The sequence below is a fragment of the Arachis hypogaea genome, chromosome 6 (assembly GCF_003086295.3).
Source record: "Arachis hypogaea cultivar Tifrunner chromosome 6, arahy.Tifrunner.gnm2.J5K5, whole genome shotgun sequence".
In the NCBI taxonomy this organism is placed as follows: domain Eukaryota; kingdom Viridiplantae; phylum Streptophyta; class Magnoliopsida; order Fabales; family Fabaceae; genus Arachis; species Arachis hypogaea.
This window is the reverse complement of record NC_092041.1, coordinates 47,301,828-47,317,489: the sequence shown is the minus strand read 5'-3', so window position 1 is coordinate 47,317,489 and position 15,662 is coordinate 47,301,828.

Here is a 15,662-nt window from a genome sequence, read left to right as displayed (position 1 = left end):
AAAAGAAAAGGATTACTACAACAGAAATTCCACCAAAAACAAAGCAAAACCAAAATACTAAAAAAGATGAATCTCGGAAGAGGTCGGGAACTACCTAACTCGGAACGGAGAAGGCTTGGATCTCCCAACATTTTCTTCGTGTCCAAGTGAGGTGCCCGACCCCATAAACTACTCACCACACCCACAAAAGCCTGCTCCACCTCATCTAGACTCTCAAAGGTATACTTAGCGGACACTACATTCTCCTGCCAACAAAGAGGAAAAGAAGGCTCCCCACTCTCATCTAGAAAGAAAGGTCGGACGTCTCCAGTAGCCCGGACCTTGAAATAAAAGTTCTTAAAATCGTGAAAGGACTCATCATACAGGGTACAAAACTTTCTTCCCTGGTTAGCCCTAAAAGAGACCCAAGATACCTTCCCTCCACCCGACCCCGGCTTCGTCAACACAAACAAGTAGGAAAAAAGAGAAATAGAGGGAGCAACGCCCAAAAACTGACACAAAAGTTGAAACAGCTTTAAAAATGCCCAAGAATTTGGATGGAGCTGCGTCGGGGCAAGGTTACAAGACCATAACACCTCGGACTCCAGGTCGGTAAAAGGAAGTCGGACACTCAGCTTAGAGAAAAAACAATCATAAGCGTAAAAGAAGAGCTTCTCGGAACTATCTAAAGGCGGGAAGCAAACTCTCTCCTCGGAATCCGGGGCTACTAGTTCATAATCCCTCTCAGACTCTCTATCTTCACATATGCTACATTGCCTACGAAACCTAGCCAAATACTCAGAATCTACCACAGAAGGGACTCTTAGAGGAACAGGATCTACCCAACCAAGACCACTTGGAATCTTGGTCGACATCGCTTGAAGAACCTTTCGAGACATAAAATTCTTGCCTACAAAGAAGAATACAACAGCAAGCAAAAATCACATAAAAGCAGACAGCAAAAACCCATTCAGCAAAGCAAGAAACAAAGATCTTTTAGAAGAAAATACAGCAACCCGGAGCAAAATACCAGAGAACAAAAAAGAGTCCCCCCCATGTACAAACAACTGGCGGCGCCTCTTTTCGGGGCAACTCAGGCATAAAAGAAAAAGAAAAAAAACAGACAAAGAGCCACACAAAAGAACAGAAGCATATGCGCACTAAGAAAAGAGATTAGAACAAACCTGGAAGAAAGAAAGAAGACGACGAGCTCCGAAAACAAGGAGAACGAAATGGCGGCACAGAAGAAACCCCGGAAAAACGCACGGAAAGATTCGGGGAAGAAGAACAAAGAGAAAGAAGAAGCGGTGCTCGAAAAAGAGATGGCGAAAACTCAGAAAACAGGAAAGGAACAGAATAAACGAAGAAAAGGAGGAAAGGGGCAAATAAATAATGCCTTCACAAAGCCCGAACGGAAATCGAGGAGAAACGGTAAAATGCAATGAATGCAGAAACGGCCATTTTTTGAATTTTGAAAAACTACTATGCCCGAGCTCGACCTCCCAAAAAGGACGAACTCGGGCAGGGGCACTGTTCATACCCTGACCGGGCTCCTCCAACTCGGCAAAATCCATGAAAGGTCCGACCTCGTCCCAAGGCCCACGCCTGAGGTCGGACCTCGGACAATAAAGCTAAGAAGGCCCATCGAAAGGAACGCAGCCCAAAACCTAAAGGCCGAAAAGGCCTAGGAAAGGCGGTTCCACAAAGATAGAGATAAAACTCCCAAAAGATAAGATAAGATAAGAATATCTTATCCAGGGAAGATCACGGCCAACTACTATAAATACACTGGAACACCCAGGTATGAGATACATTCCACATTCTACACATATCTGCTTGGACCCATGCTAACTTAAGCATCGGAGTGTCATTGCAGGTACAACCACCAACCACTCTGCATATCAAGCTCGGGTCATCAGTCCCCCCACCTCGGGCTTCTCCAAGACGACCGAGCTACACGTTTCAGGTAACCCTCGGAACAGTAAGCATAGCTCCAAACCAACAAACAATACTCACATAAAAAAAAAGTTGAGTTATCACATGTACAAACCCAATGAAAATTAACCGAAGTATTTGGACTCCGGGTCATCTCATGAGAATGGCAATGAAGTTTATGCTTATTGGCTATGAAGGAACAAGGGGGTTTAATTTATAAGGGGCGGAAAATAAATGGCAAGAAAAGTAAATCAAGCAAGCAATTAAAAGAAACAAGGTAAAGAACTCTTGGCTAAGACATGGGAAATTGAAATTACTATCCTTGTCAACACCCCAAATATTGATAATTATGAGGTACCAACCTATTAAGTCTACTTCCCAAAAGCTTTAAGTACGTAATGTCTACTCCTAAGCTTGAAGTATATCAAATAGGTTTGATCACATCAACCCTTAAGTCCCAACCTACCTACTAATTAACTTAGTAGTGGGTTAGCGTCAATGGGTATCAAATTGATCACCAAGGGTTCTCGAATCACCAAATCCATTATATCCAATGACTCAAGGTTACTCAATTCCCTTAGCTTAGACCAAGAGTTAACAAAACTACTCAAAAATTAAAGAGAACATTTCGTCCTGCGCCATATGCATCCGCACGGTTGTGCTGGGCCAGAGGCACAGAAGGGGCCCAGAGTTGGCATAACTCTTGGGTCCTTTGGCCTGGGTGATGCATAAACGCATCGACGCGCACGCGCACTATGCGCTTACGCGTGGATAGGTTAAGCTTATAAAGTGTGCGCGGAGGCACGAAACGCGCCCACGCGTGGGTGTAGAAACGCAACGGGACACGGACGCGCATAGCGTGCATCTGCGTGGTTAGGGCACAGAGTTCGCCCAAAAGTGGCACAAGTCTCTGGTCCTTGGCCCAGAAATCTTAAACACCCAGCCGACGTGCGCGCGCTGTGCGCTTGCGCGTGGCTACTCAATTTTCATATTTCAAAAAAAAATTTGTTATAACCTTCCCATCCTTCTCTAAGAGTCTAGAACTAGCTTAGATGCAATATTAAACACGTTTTTGAGATTTTGGGGATTTTTCAAACACTTTGAGGAAACTTGCAATCCAAGCAAAAACTCAAATTCAAAGAATCACCCCTAATTGAAGCATAGAATGTATAAACACCATAGCAAGCAAAACAAAATATACTAAGAAGTAAAAAGATTATGTACAATGGAACCCAATTCATTCATTCATTATATCTACAAGAGAATGGAAGGAGTTTACCATGGTGGGGTGTCTCCCACCAAGCACTTTTAGTTTAAGTCCTTAAATTGGACATTTGGGAGGCTTCTTGTCAAGGTGGCTTATGCTTGTATCCATCCTTGAACATACACCAATGTTTGGACTTCCATTGTGCTTTATCATTCAAAGTTAATAACTCCAAGCTTTAATGGAGTTCTTCACGAACCATAGGCTCCCAAAGTTGATCTTCCTTGTGCGATCCGGGATCCCACACTTTGTTTTCACACCCGTCCTTGAGTTGATCATGGTGATTTCCTCCGGGTGGCAAGAGAGATGAATTCTCATGGAAGCACCAAACTATCCTCCTAGACCCATTCAATTGAGCACTACATCAACCCTTGCTCCTTGAAGCTTCAACCACAGTGAGCCTAGACTTACTACACCAACCACTAAACATCCTCCTTTTATACTTAATTCCACAAAGCGTCCTAAGTTTCCCATCCATTTCAAGCAAACCATATTCAAGTGGCATTACAAAGCTAAGAGTTAGAAGTTTTACCCACTCAAATGAAGGATTGGATGACAACTTAGGTGGAGGGGTTCCCAACGGTCTTGATAAAGCATGTTCCACTCCCGTCCATCCTCTTCTAAAGGCTTCCACCACTTGGCAAGGTTCTTCAAGCTTCACCCCTTGCCAAGCTTCCTCAAGTTCATATTCTTCTTCACCAAGTTCTTCAAGCTCTTCCCTATCACTTAAATTATACATAGGAGGTTTAGTGAAATCTACCTTATCATCAATTCCAAGGCCAATCGGGAAAGATTCTTCAAACTCAAAAGGATCATATGTTGATGCAGAATCATCATAAATAGGAGGGCCTATTGCTTAGGACACTTCTTCCAATTCTTCAATCACATTGTGCCTTGAAGGTTGCACGTCCTCTTTAACTTTGCTTTCTAATTCACTCGAAGAAGGCTCAACAAGATCATCAAGGGGGTTGATCAATGTGGACAAAAAATCACTAATGATGGAATCCATTTCTTGATCAATTTCCTTCGACACTCTATCCACTTCCTCAACATCACTCCCTTCCTAAATATCCCTTCCACTTTCCGTGGAAGAGGGCTTTTCAACTTGAGATTCCTTTATGTGCTCAATATATCATAAACATCCAACCACTACATCCTTTGGTTCAATCATCTCTACCTTCTCCTCTTGTTGCACTTATTGCTCTAACTCCTCTTTTTCACCTTGGAGCTTCAAGTTCACTCCCTCACTAAGCTCCTTGGTTGCTTCTCCGCATTCAACAATGGGAGTGCCTTGATCTCGCAAGCTTAGGCAGGATGAGAATGTGTTAATAATGGCTTCTACCATGATAGCCATTTTTGCTTTTAACTCCTCAAACTTCTTTTCATCCTCCTCGTGTCACCTTAAGATATGAGATTCAAGATCTCTCAATTCCTGCATGGGCGTTTCATCGGAAGGTGATGGTGAAAGAGAGGGTTCATTGTTTGAGGGAAGGTTATTGTAATTGGAAGGTGGTTCATATTGGTGAAATTCTTGAGGTCGTGTGTATGGACTTTGTGGTTCATGGGGGTATTGGTATTGGAAAGGTGGTGGTTCTAGAGATGGTTCATATGGTGGCTGGTATGGTGGGTATGGGTTAGGATCATATAGTAGTGGTTGGTGGTATAAGGTTTGTCAGTATGGTGGAGGGCTATATTGAGGAGGGGGTTCATATGCATATGATGATTGTGGTTGACAACCACAATGAGGGTCATCACATATATTAGACTGGTATGCATCAAGATTTGAATTGTACCCATAAGAAGCCGGAGGAGGTTGATGCCAACAAGGTTGTCCATAAGCTTGGGGCTCCTCCCACTTTTGATCTCCAAATCCTTGATGCACATCTCCATTGAAGCTTCCATTTCCTACAACATAGTTGTAACCATGATAATAGCCAAAAGGATGAGAATTCATAGTAAAAGAGAAAATAAAAACAAAAGCTAACAAGAAACAAAGAGAACAAAATCCTACAACGAGCAAAAACTAACAAACGAACCAAAAATTAAGCTATTCACAATATATACAATAGCCAATAACATAGCACCATTGCGATCCCCCGGCAACGGCTCCATTTTGATGAACGAGCTTTGAGTGTCAAATTAGATTTCCTTCTTATAGAAATAAGAACTACTTCATTGTAAGCATAGCTCCAAACCAACAAAACAATACTCACATAAAAAAAAGTTGTGTTGTTACATGTACAAACCCTAATGAAAATTAACCGAAGTATTTGGACTCCGAGTCGTCTCACGAGGATGGCAATGAAGTGTATGCTTATTGGCTATGAAGGAACAAGGGGGTTTGATTTATAAGGGGCGAAAAATAAATGGCAAGAAAAGTAAATCAAGCAAGCAATTAAAGGAAGCAAGGTAAAGAACTCTTGGCTAAGACATGGGAAATTGAAATCACTATCCTTGTCAACACCCCAAATATTGATAATTATGAGGTACCAACCTATTAAGTCTACTTCCCAAAAGCTTTAAGTACGTAATGTCTACTCCTAAGCTTGAAGTATATCAAATAGGTTTGATCACATCAACCCTTAAGTCCCAACCTACCTAATAATTAACTTAGTAGTGGGTTAGCGTCAATGGGTATCAAATTAATCACCAAGGGTTCTCGAATCACCAAATCCATTATATCCAATGACTCAAGGTTACTCAATTCCCTTAGCTTAGACCAAGAGTTAATAAAACTACTCAAAAACTAAAGAGAACATTTCATCAAACACATAGAGTGCAATAGAAGTAAACATCATAAATTGCAAGAAATAGTAAAATCTAACAACTACTAATTGCAAGGAAAATAAAATCATAGTTCAGTTCATCAATAAAAGAAACATCAACATCAAATTGGATTAAATGTAAACCAATTCCAACATGAATTCATCATCACACAAGAGAGCAAAATGGAAATTAACATTGCAACTAAGAGAATTAAAATGTAGAAATGAGAAATTACAAAAGAAACAAGATGAGATCAAGTAGTTAATTCAAGATCTAAGACAATCTAACCTAATCCTAACCTAATTCTAGAGAGAAGAGGGATCTTCTCTCTCTAGAAAACTAACTTAAGGCTCATATTGGCTAAACTAATTGCTCCCCCTTTGCTTGGGCTTCAATTCTGCATGAAATACACTCAGAAACAGGTTGGAATTGGGCATGGGATGCTCAGAAATCGCCCCCAGCATTTTGCCTTTAAGTGAGTCATGTGCGAGTATCGGCGCGTGCGCGTCGATCGGCTATTTATTCATTCCCGCGGACGCGTCATGTACGCGTGCGCGTCTCTATGCGAAATCACTTTTGCGCGTTTGCGCCTTGTACGCGTGCGCGCCCATCGATGCATTCCCAATTCTTGTTTCCTCATGCATTCTCCACTTTGCATGCTTTTCTCCTCATTTCTTCCACTAATACTTGCCTTATGAACCTGAAATCACTCAACAAACACATCAAGGCATCGAATGGAATTAAAGTGAGTTAAAATCACCAATTTAAGGGCCTAAAAAGCATGTTTTTACACTTAAGTACAATTCTAGGGAGAATTACAAAAGCATGCTATTTTATTGAATAAATGTGGGAAAAGGTGATAAAATATCCTAAAATAAGCATAAGATAAACCACGAAATCGGGGTTTATCATGGTCCGACTTGTGGACCTTTAAACTCTTTTTACTAACACTCATGGTTTCTTCTTAGCAACCTTTTAGTTTTTGTTTAAAACACTTTTCACTCTTCGGTTGCTGCTTGAGTAACCTTTGAGTTTTAATGCTTAGCCCTTTTTTAAAAAAACTTATTATTTTGATTGTTTTAGTAGTGCACTGGCCGCTTCATAAGTAGTGTTCTTAAGGAATGCATACATTTTTGTTGCCTTGCTTGAGCCTTTCTGGCCAACAACTTTCTTGATGACGTTGAGGTAATGTTGTTTCGCAAACCTCTACCTTCGTTTATTGGTCTGCGCTTCTTTCAGTTTTGTTGACAACTTTTTCGAGTTATTTTATTCTGCTTTTGCTGAGTTCGTTGATGTGTGGAAAACGATCCAACACAAAACTCACCGGCAAGTGTACCGGGTCGCATCAAGTAATAATAACTCACATGAGTGAGGTCGATCCCACAGGGATTGAAGGATTGAGCAATTTTAGTTTAGTGGGTGATTTAGTCAAGCGAATCAAGTATTGGTTGAGTGATTTGTGTTTAACAGGAAGTAAATGACAGTAAATGTAAAGGGGGAAGGGAATTTGCAGTAAATTAAGGAACAGGAAAGTAAAATTTGCAGAATCTTAAAGAACAAGAAAGTAAATGACTGAAACTTAAAGTGCAAGAAACATAAACTGCAGTAACTTAAATGGCAAGAAAGTTAAATTGCTAGAAAATAAAAGGGAATTGAGGAATGGGATTGCAGGATCTAAACAAGGAAGAAGTAAATTGCAGCAATTGATTGAGCAGAAATTGAATTAGAAGCAAATAGCATTCAAACAGAAAGAAAATAAAATGCAGCAAGGGTTCACAGAAGAACCAAAAGTAAATTATGGTCTCAGGTCTCAAGAGACTAGGTAGCAGAGCCTAGATCTCTATTTGCCTTCCTAGATCCAAGTTAACAAAGCAATTGACATGAATTGGAAGAGAAAGCAGTAGAAGAACAGAAATCAGATTCAATTATGCAGAAAACAAATTGAAAAGAGTTTGAATGGGAATTGAGACAGAATTTCCTCAATTTCACACACCCAAAACTCAGAAACAGAAGAGTAGAATTGCCCAAGTAAGAATGAGGAAGGAGATCAGTCAATTCTCCCTTGATCCTCTTAGTGCTCGGACAAGTCTCTCAAGAAAGCTCAAAGAAAGTGCAAATTCAAAGGCTAAGACAAAAGTAAGTCAAAAGGTAAAAATTCAAAAGAAAGATCAAAAAATTCAAAGATCCTAATTACATCAAACTAGCTTCTATTTATACACTTTCTATCCTTGGATTTTGGGATTTGGATGGGCTTTTGATTTGGTGAAGAAATGAATTAAAATGGGGTTTTAATTTGAATTTTCGGCCCATGAAAATTCACTCCCAGGAGGCTGCCCTGCCCTTGTGGAGGGCAGGGCAGAAAATTGGTGCTTGGTGCATGAGATTGGTGCGGCCTTGGTGCGGCTGGTGCGAGTTTGGTGCGGCTTGGTGCTGCCAGGAACGCAAAACGCTGCCCTGCCCGCGCCAAGGGCAGGGCAGAAAATTGTGGTGCGGCCAGATCAAAGAGTTGGTGCGCCAGGTGCTGCCAGGGTCGAAGATTGGTGCGCCAGATTCGTGCGTGGTGCACCAGGAACGCAAAACGCTGCCCTGCCCGCGCCAAGGGCAGGGCAGAAAATTGTGGTGCTGCCAGGAGAGGATCGTGGTGCGCGCTGGTGCTGCCAGGGACGAGCTTGGTGCGCCAGATTTGCTTCTTGGTGCGACACACACAAAATGCTGCCCTGCCCGCGCCAAGGGCAGGGCAGAATTCTCTCCTTGCTTGTCCCGTGTTCGAAACACGGCTGGGACACATCTTCCATTAATTTCCTTGGTTTCTTGGCACGGCACTCATCCTTAAGTCCTAGCTTCCTCATGGTTCCTTGTTCGAACCTTGTAGCATGCATGGGTGACATTTTTCCCTTGAATTTCTTCCTTAGAGAGCCCGATTCTGCCCTCCACAAGGGCAGGGCAAGGTTCTCTTTCTCTTGGTCCCAAGGCACATTTTGTGCTCTGCCCTTGTAGTGGGCAAGGCAGATTTGCCTTCCTTGTTTGGTTCTCTTATTTTGCCCTCCTAGAGGGCATTGTGCCCTTGTGGAGGGCAATGTTGCCTCCCCCTTTGCATGCGGCACGCTTCTTCTCTCCTTGGCTACACTTTTCTTTCCTTGGGCTACGCTTCTTAGGCCACGCTTTTCCTTTTCTTTTCTTTTCTTCACCTATAATAAACCAAAACAACCACTCAAAGTATCACTAAATTCAAGAGGCTTATAAATCAATTAAAATTCAATTAAAATTAGCTTAAACCTCATGATTTAACATTAATTTCATGGTGGTTGCTTGATTTAAAGAAGTTATGCATTTTCACTCCAAATCACTTACTTAGGATACAAGAAAGTGCATAAATGCTAACAAAACAAGTGAAATTAGCTTGAAAAATGGGTATATGATGACTTGTCATCATTCGTCCTTGCAGTTTGGTGTTGGCACTTCGGGCCTTTAGTCGGGTTCCAATAACTTTCTAGGTAGCGATATGTTACGAACTTTTATGTTTTAGTTGTTATTTGGATGACTTTGAGCCTTGTTTAGGCTTGTGATTGCCTTTCCTTTTTAAATAGTGTTGATAAAATAGCCTCCCCACGCGTGCACATCATTCACGCGCACGCGTGACCCTGCAAAATCGACATAAAGAGGTATATGGCAGCAAGTTATGATGGAGTGGGGCTGGAATGGTGCTGGAAGCACCATCCCTACCACACAAACGCGCGCCATGCGCGGCCGCGTCATTTTTCAAAATATGGCCATTCACGCGTGCGCGTCACCCACGCGCACGTGTCACCCTAAATTTTTGGCAATGTGCGTTTAGAACAGAGAGTTGTGCATACACGAGGCTACACTCGCGCCAATAGCAGAAATCAAGTCACGCGTGCGCGTGACCCATGCCTCCGCGTCACCTGAACTTATCACCCACCATGCGATCTCGTGCTCCACGCGTCCGCGTCCAATGTGACGCACAGCTTATCCAAATCAGCACTAGAAATCTTATCTTTTCTTCACGAATCCTAATTTTTTCTTCCTCCTCTCTTCCTTACTTCTTCTTCCTTTCTTTAACTTCTCATCCTTCTTCACTTCCATTCTATTTTACTTAATTTATTTGCATACTTTCATTCATTGCATTTTAATTTTGTGCATATTTTTATTTTCTTTTCTAAATTTATTATTTTTCTATTTGTGTTAAAATTTTCTTATTCATCTGTTGGATCTTCTCTTGAATTATTCTGGTGCTTCATGACTTGTTTTATTCTGATTGGGTATTATTATTCATAAGTCAATGCTATTCTTTTATGATACTTGCATTCCATTTGCATTGATATGCACTTATACTGTCTTTCATTACCCACACTCCTCCTCATTGTTGCAAATTTTGCACCACTGGAATGCCATGTGCTTCTATTGTTCTCTCAATTGCGTGTTGTAGCTACCATGTACTTGAGACCCTTATTATTTGGCATTACCCACTCATAATTTTATTTGTTTTCTATCATTATTTTTGGGTTCTTGTTATTCTTTTTTCTCTTCTTTCAGGCTGGCCACCGAAGAAGGAAAAAGGGAGAAACTTCTATATGGCGCAACAGACAAGTCCATCTGTAAAATCTCTGGAGAAAAGTGCCAGTTGGAACCACCCGTCCACCTACACATCTCAGCATGCACCGAGGACAGTGCAATCTTTAAGTGTGGGGAGGTCGATACCGATCTCCATGGGTTAGTTATTCTCTTCTCAACACCAATGTCTTATTTTCTTTATTAGTTCATTGTTGCATTGCATAATAGATTGCATGTGTAGTTGATTGTTTGTATTTAAGTACTACTTGGTTGAAAAATAATAAGTTTCTTTCTAGGACCCTATTTTTGAAAAATTTCACTAATTTAAATTAAAAAAATTAAAATTATTTTACTAATTTAAATTAAAAATTAAAATTTTTTATGTGTTAAATTTGTTTGAAGTTGTATTTGGAACGTGGTTTGGATTTCACGCAAATAACGCGAGCGCGTGCCTGGCCCGCACACGCGAAATGGAAAATCGTTAAACGACGCGTACGCGTACGCGTGACATGCGCGATCTGCAGAAAATTCAGAAAATGCTAGGGGCAATTTCTGGGCTATTTTTTTACCCAGTTTTCGGTCCAGAAAACACATATTAGAGGCTATAAAGTGGGGGAATGCATCCATTCATCAAACAACTTCATTATTCACAATTTTAGTTTTAGATGTAGTTCTCTAGAGAGAGAGAGGCTCTCTCCTCTTTCTTAGGATTAGGATTTAGGATTTCTATTATGATTAGGCTACTTTTCTTCATTCCAGGTTCAATGTTCCTTTAATTTATTTTCTACTTTATTTATTCTATTACTTTAATTGTTATTTATCTTTTCAGTTTGGCTTATAAACCCTTTCATGTTATATTTGAATTTATGTTTAAATATAATTTGAGGTATTTCATATTTATGATTTTAATTTAGCTTTTTACATTCTTAGCTTGTGTTGAGTAATTGGAGACACTTGAGTTATCAAACTCTTTGTTGATTTAAAATTGGAATTCTTTGCTGATTGATTTGGATTCCCCTAACTCTAGTCTTTTCTTAGGAATTGACTAGGACCTGAGGAATCAAATTGATTTATCCACTTAACATACCTTCATAGTTAGAGGTTGACCAAGTGGGAGCAAAAGCCAATTCTCATAACAATTGATAAGGATAACTAGGATAGGACATCCAATTCTCATACCTTGCCAAGAGTTTTTATTGTTATTATTCTATTTTGTCTACAATTTTCTCTTCTTATTTCTCATCCCCAAAACCCCAATTTAATACAACTCATAACCAATAATAAATCATACTTCCCTGCAATTCCTTGAGAAGACGACCCGAGGTTTGAATACTTCGGTTATAAATTCTATTGGGTTTTGTTACTTGTGACAACCAAACTTTTGTACGAAAGGATTTTTCGTTGGTTTAGAAACTATACTTACAACGCGATTATATTCTTCTGAATTTCTTTACCGATAGAAATCAGCTCGTCAAGTGTTCCTTTCGAACTTCTACCTTTTAGCTTAGCAATCTTTGGCACTAGGTTTTTCAACCTTTTCCAACCTTCGCATGGTTAGGAAGGCATCATTCCTTTTTTAGTGATCCTTTTTTGCTGTTCCGACTTCTCTGTCGGGCCTTTTCAAGTTATTCTTGCAACTCCATTTTTTATCCGACTTCGTCTAGTCGCTTTATACGAGTTTCTTTTATAACTTCTCACATTAATTTGGACCTCGTCGCTTCACCTTGCCAACCTTTTCTGATCGGGGGGTGAATTATGCGTTTTGAGCATAAATTGATGTGCCTTAGTAGGAAACTTTTTAAGGAATAAAAAATCTAGTAATTTGAAAAAATAATGTAAATAGGCTTCTATACATGTGTGGTTACCCTTCAAGTCGGGCTACTCCTAGTTCTTGGCCTAGTGTCTCGTTAAAAAACCCTTTGCTGGGAAAATGAGTACACCTTGGCTCTAGACCTTTCCTTAGCTGTAGTACCTTCTCAGGTTACAGGCATGCCACGACCTCGAGAGCTCTTGTCCTTAGAGTTCGGCCACCTTATAGTAACCTTTTCCTAGTACTTCTGCAACCCGGTATGGTCCTTTCCAGTTGACTCCTAGCTTTCCTTCTCCCGACCTACCGGTTTTGATGTCATTTCGGATTAGGATGGGATCATTGGTAGCGAAGCTTTGTTAGATTACCTTCTAATTGTACCTTGTGGCCATTCGACGCTTCAGGGCTTCCTCTGTAATCTGAGCTCTTTCTCCGACTTCTGAAATCCGGTTGAGCTCTTCTCTTTGTGCTTGAGAGTTGACGTTCTCGTTGTAGAATATCACCCTGTGGGATCCTTTATCTACTTCAATTGGGATTATTGCCTCCATTCCGTAAGCAAGTCGGAAGGGTGATTCTCCCGTGGTGGAGTGTGGTGTTGTCCGATATGCCCATAGGTCTTGGCGTAGTTCCTCGGCCCAGGCTCCCTTTGCCTCTTATAGTCGGCATTTTAGGCTGGCTAATATGACTTTTTTTGCGGTTTCAGCCTTTCCATTTATTTGTGAGTGTTCCACCGAGATAAACTGGTGCTTGATTTCCAGATTAGCTTCCAATTTCCAGAAGCCTGTATCGGTGAACTGGGTCCCAATATCCATGGTGATGGAGTGGGGAACCCCAAACCTCGTGACGATATTACTGTATAAGAACTTCCAACTTTTCTAGGTGGTGGCGGCGGCCAGGGGTTCTGCCTCAATCAACTTTGTGAAGTAGTATATTCCTACGATGAGGAATTTGACTTGCCTTGATCCATGGGGGAATGGTTAGAGGAGGTCGAGCCCCAACTTTGAGAATGGCTAGGGTGAGGTGACGCAAATGAGGTCTTCGGGTGGGGCGATGCAGAAGTTGGCGTGTTTCTGGCATGGGGGCATGTTTTGACGAACTCGGCCGCTTCCTTCTACAGGGTCGGCCAGTAGAAGCTGGCTCGAAGCACCTTTTTGGATAGTGCCCAGGCTCCGAGGTGATTGCCGCACATGCCGCTGTGAACGTCTTCCAGGATCTCTCTTATGGCAAAGGTCAGAACGCACTTTAAGAGGGGTATTGAAACCCCTCTTCTGTATAGGACATTCTGTAACAGAGTGTAGTATTGTGCTTCCCGTATGAGCCTCTTTGCGTCTTTCTTTTCTTTTTTGTGTCGTCCTTTGTGCCCCGACTTCTGTAGCTAGCTTCAAGCCTGCCAATAGAGCTTTGTACTCTGCTTGATTGTTTGACGCAGGGAACTCGAATATTAAGGTGAGTTTGAGTTGGGTCCCTTGGTCGCTTTCTAGGATAACGCCTGCTCCACTTCCGGCCTTGTTTGATGAGCCATCGATGTAAAAGTTCCATTCTATGGGAGCCCCTGGGGTGTCCGTGTACTCGGCAATGAAGTCAGCCAAGTACTGGGATTTAAAGGCGGCTCAAGCTTTTTACTTGAGGTCAAATGCAGACAGCTCGACTGCCCATTGAAGGATTCTTCCAGCCAAGTCCGTTTTTTGCAGGATTCCTTTCATGGGTTGGTTAGTGCATACTTTAATTGTGTGCGCTTGAAATTATGGTCAAAGTCTTCGGGTCGTGAGTGTGAGGGTGTAGGCGAACTTTTCTATCTTTTGATGAAGTAGACGGGTTGATGTCCGTTGTCATCTTCTCTAACCAATGCTGATGATAACGCTCGACTTCCTACGGCAACGTATAGTATCAACTCTTCTCCTTATCGAGATCGGGTCAAGATGGGCAGTCGTCCCAGAAATGATTTGATGTCTGGGAAGGCTATCTTGCATTCTGGAGTCCACTCAAACTTCTTCTCTTTCCGTAGTATCGCATTGAATGGGAGATACTTTAGGGCCGATCCGGCCAGAAATCTGGATAGGGCTACTAGTCTTCCATTTAATTATTGTACCTCCTTTACGCAGGTCAGACTTTTCACGTCGGGTATAGCACGGAACTTGTCCCAGATTTGCATTGATACCTCTCTATGTTAGCATAAATCCTAGGAATTTGCCAACTTCTACTGTGAAAGTACATTTTGTGGGGTTTAGCCTCACCCCATGTTTCCTTATAGTGCCAAATACTTTGATTAGGTCGGACAGCAGTGTTTCCTCCTTTTGGGTTTTTATTAGCATGTCGTCCACGTAGACATACATCAGCTTTCCAATGTGGTAGGCAAATACCATGTTCATTAACCTCTGATATGTGGCCCTCGTATTCTTTAGTGTGAACGACATTACTACGTAGCAGTAGTTTGCTTTCAGGGTTAGGAATGAGGTTTTCTCCTGTGCGGGTTTATGCATTGGGATTTGGTTGTACCCTGTTCATACCCTGGATCGAGCTGTCCAACCCGTGATGTTCTACTGACAAGTCGACCGACCTCTTCAGGTCAGGACAATCCGACCTCTTCTCAAAAAGCACGGTCAAATCACTAGGAAAGCCCAAACGGAGGACCACGCCCCAAATCCTAAGGCAGCCCAAGCCTACAGAGAGAAGGGCGGTTCCCTTGATGATAAGATGACCTCATTTAAAGATAAGATAAAGATAAGATAAGTAACTTATCTTATCTAAAAAGGTCACTCCACACTTCTATAAATACACTGGAGGACCCAGGTATAACTCACACTCTGATTCTACTAAAAACCTGTTTAATACCCTTGCTAACTTAAGCATCGAAGTCCCTTGCAGGTACCACCACCCTCCGATAACCAAGGATCAGCAGCATTGGTAGTCCAAGTCGGACGTGTCCATTCCGGCCATCTCCTACACGCCGGACACGTCATCTCTGACCAGCACAAAAGATCTCGACTGAGATCAACCTACAGTTTCAGGTAACTTTCGGAATATACCCTGAGTAGGCGTCCACAAAGGAAAGGTATTTGTATCCCTGATGTACGGACTTTTGTGTGGTTTAGAATTTACAAATAAAAGCTCGTTGAAAGTATAGCTTCTAAACCAACAAAGAATCCTTTCATACAAAAATTTGGTTGTCACAAGTAACAAGCCTCTAATAAATAATAACTGAAGTATTTAAATCTTGGGTCGTCTCTCAAGGAATTGCAGGGAAGTGGTCTTGTTATTGGTTATGTAAAGGTCTATTTTAGGGTTTTTAAGATAAGAAGCAAGAATAGTAAATGGTAATGAAAATCCAATGACCAGAAA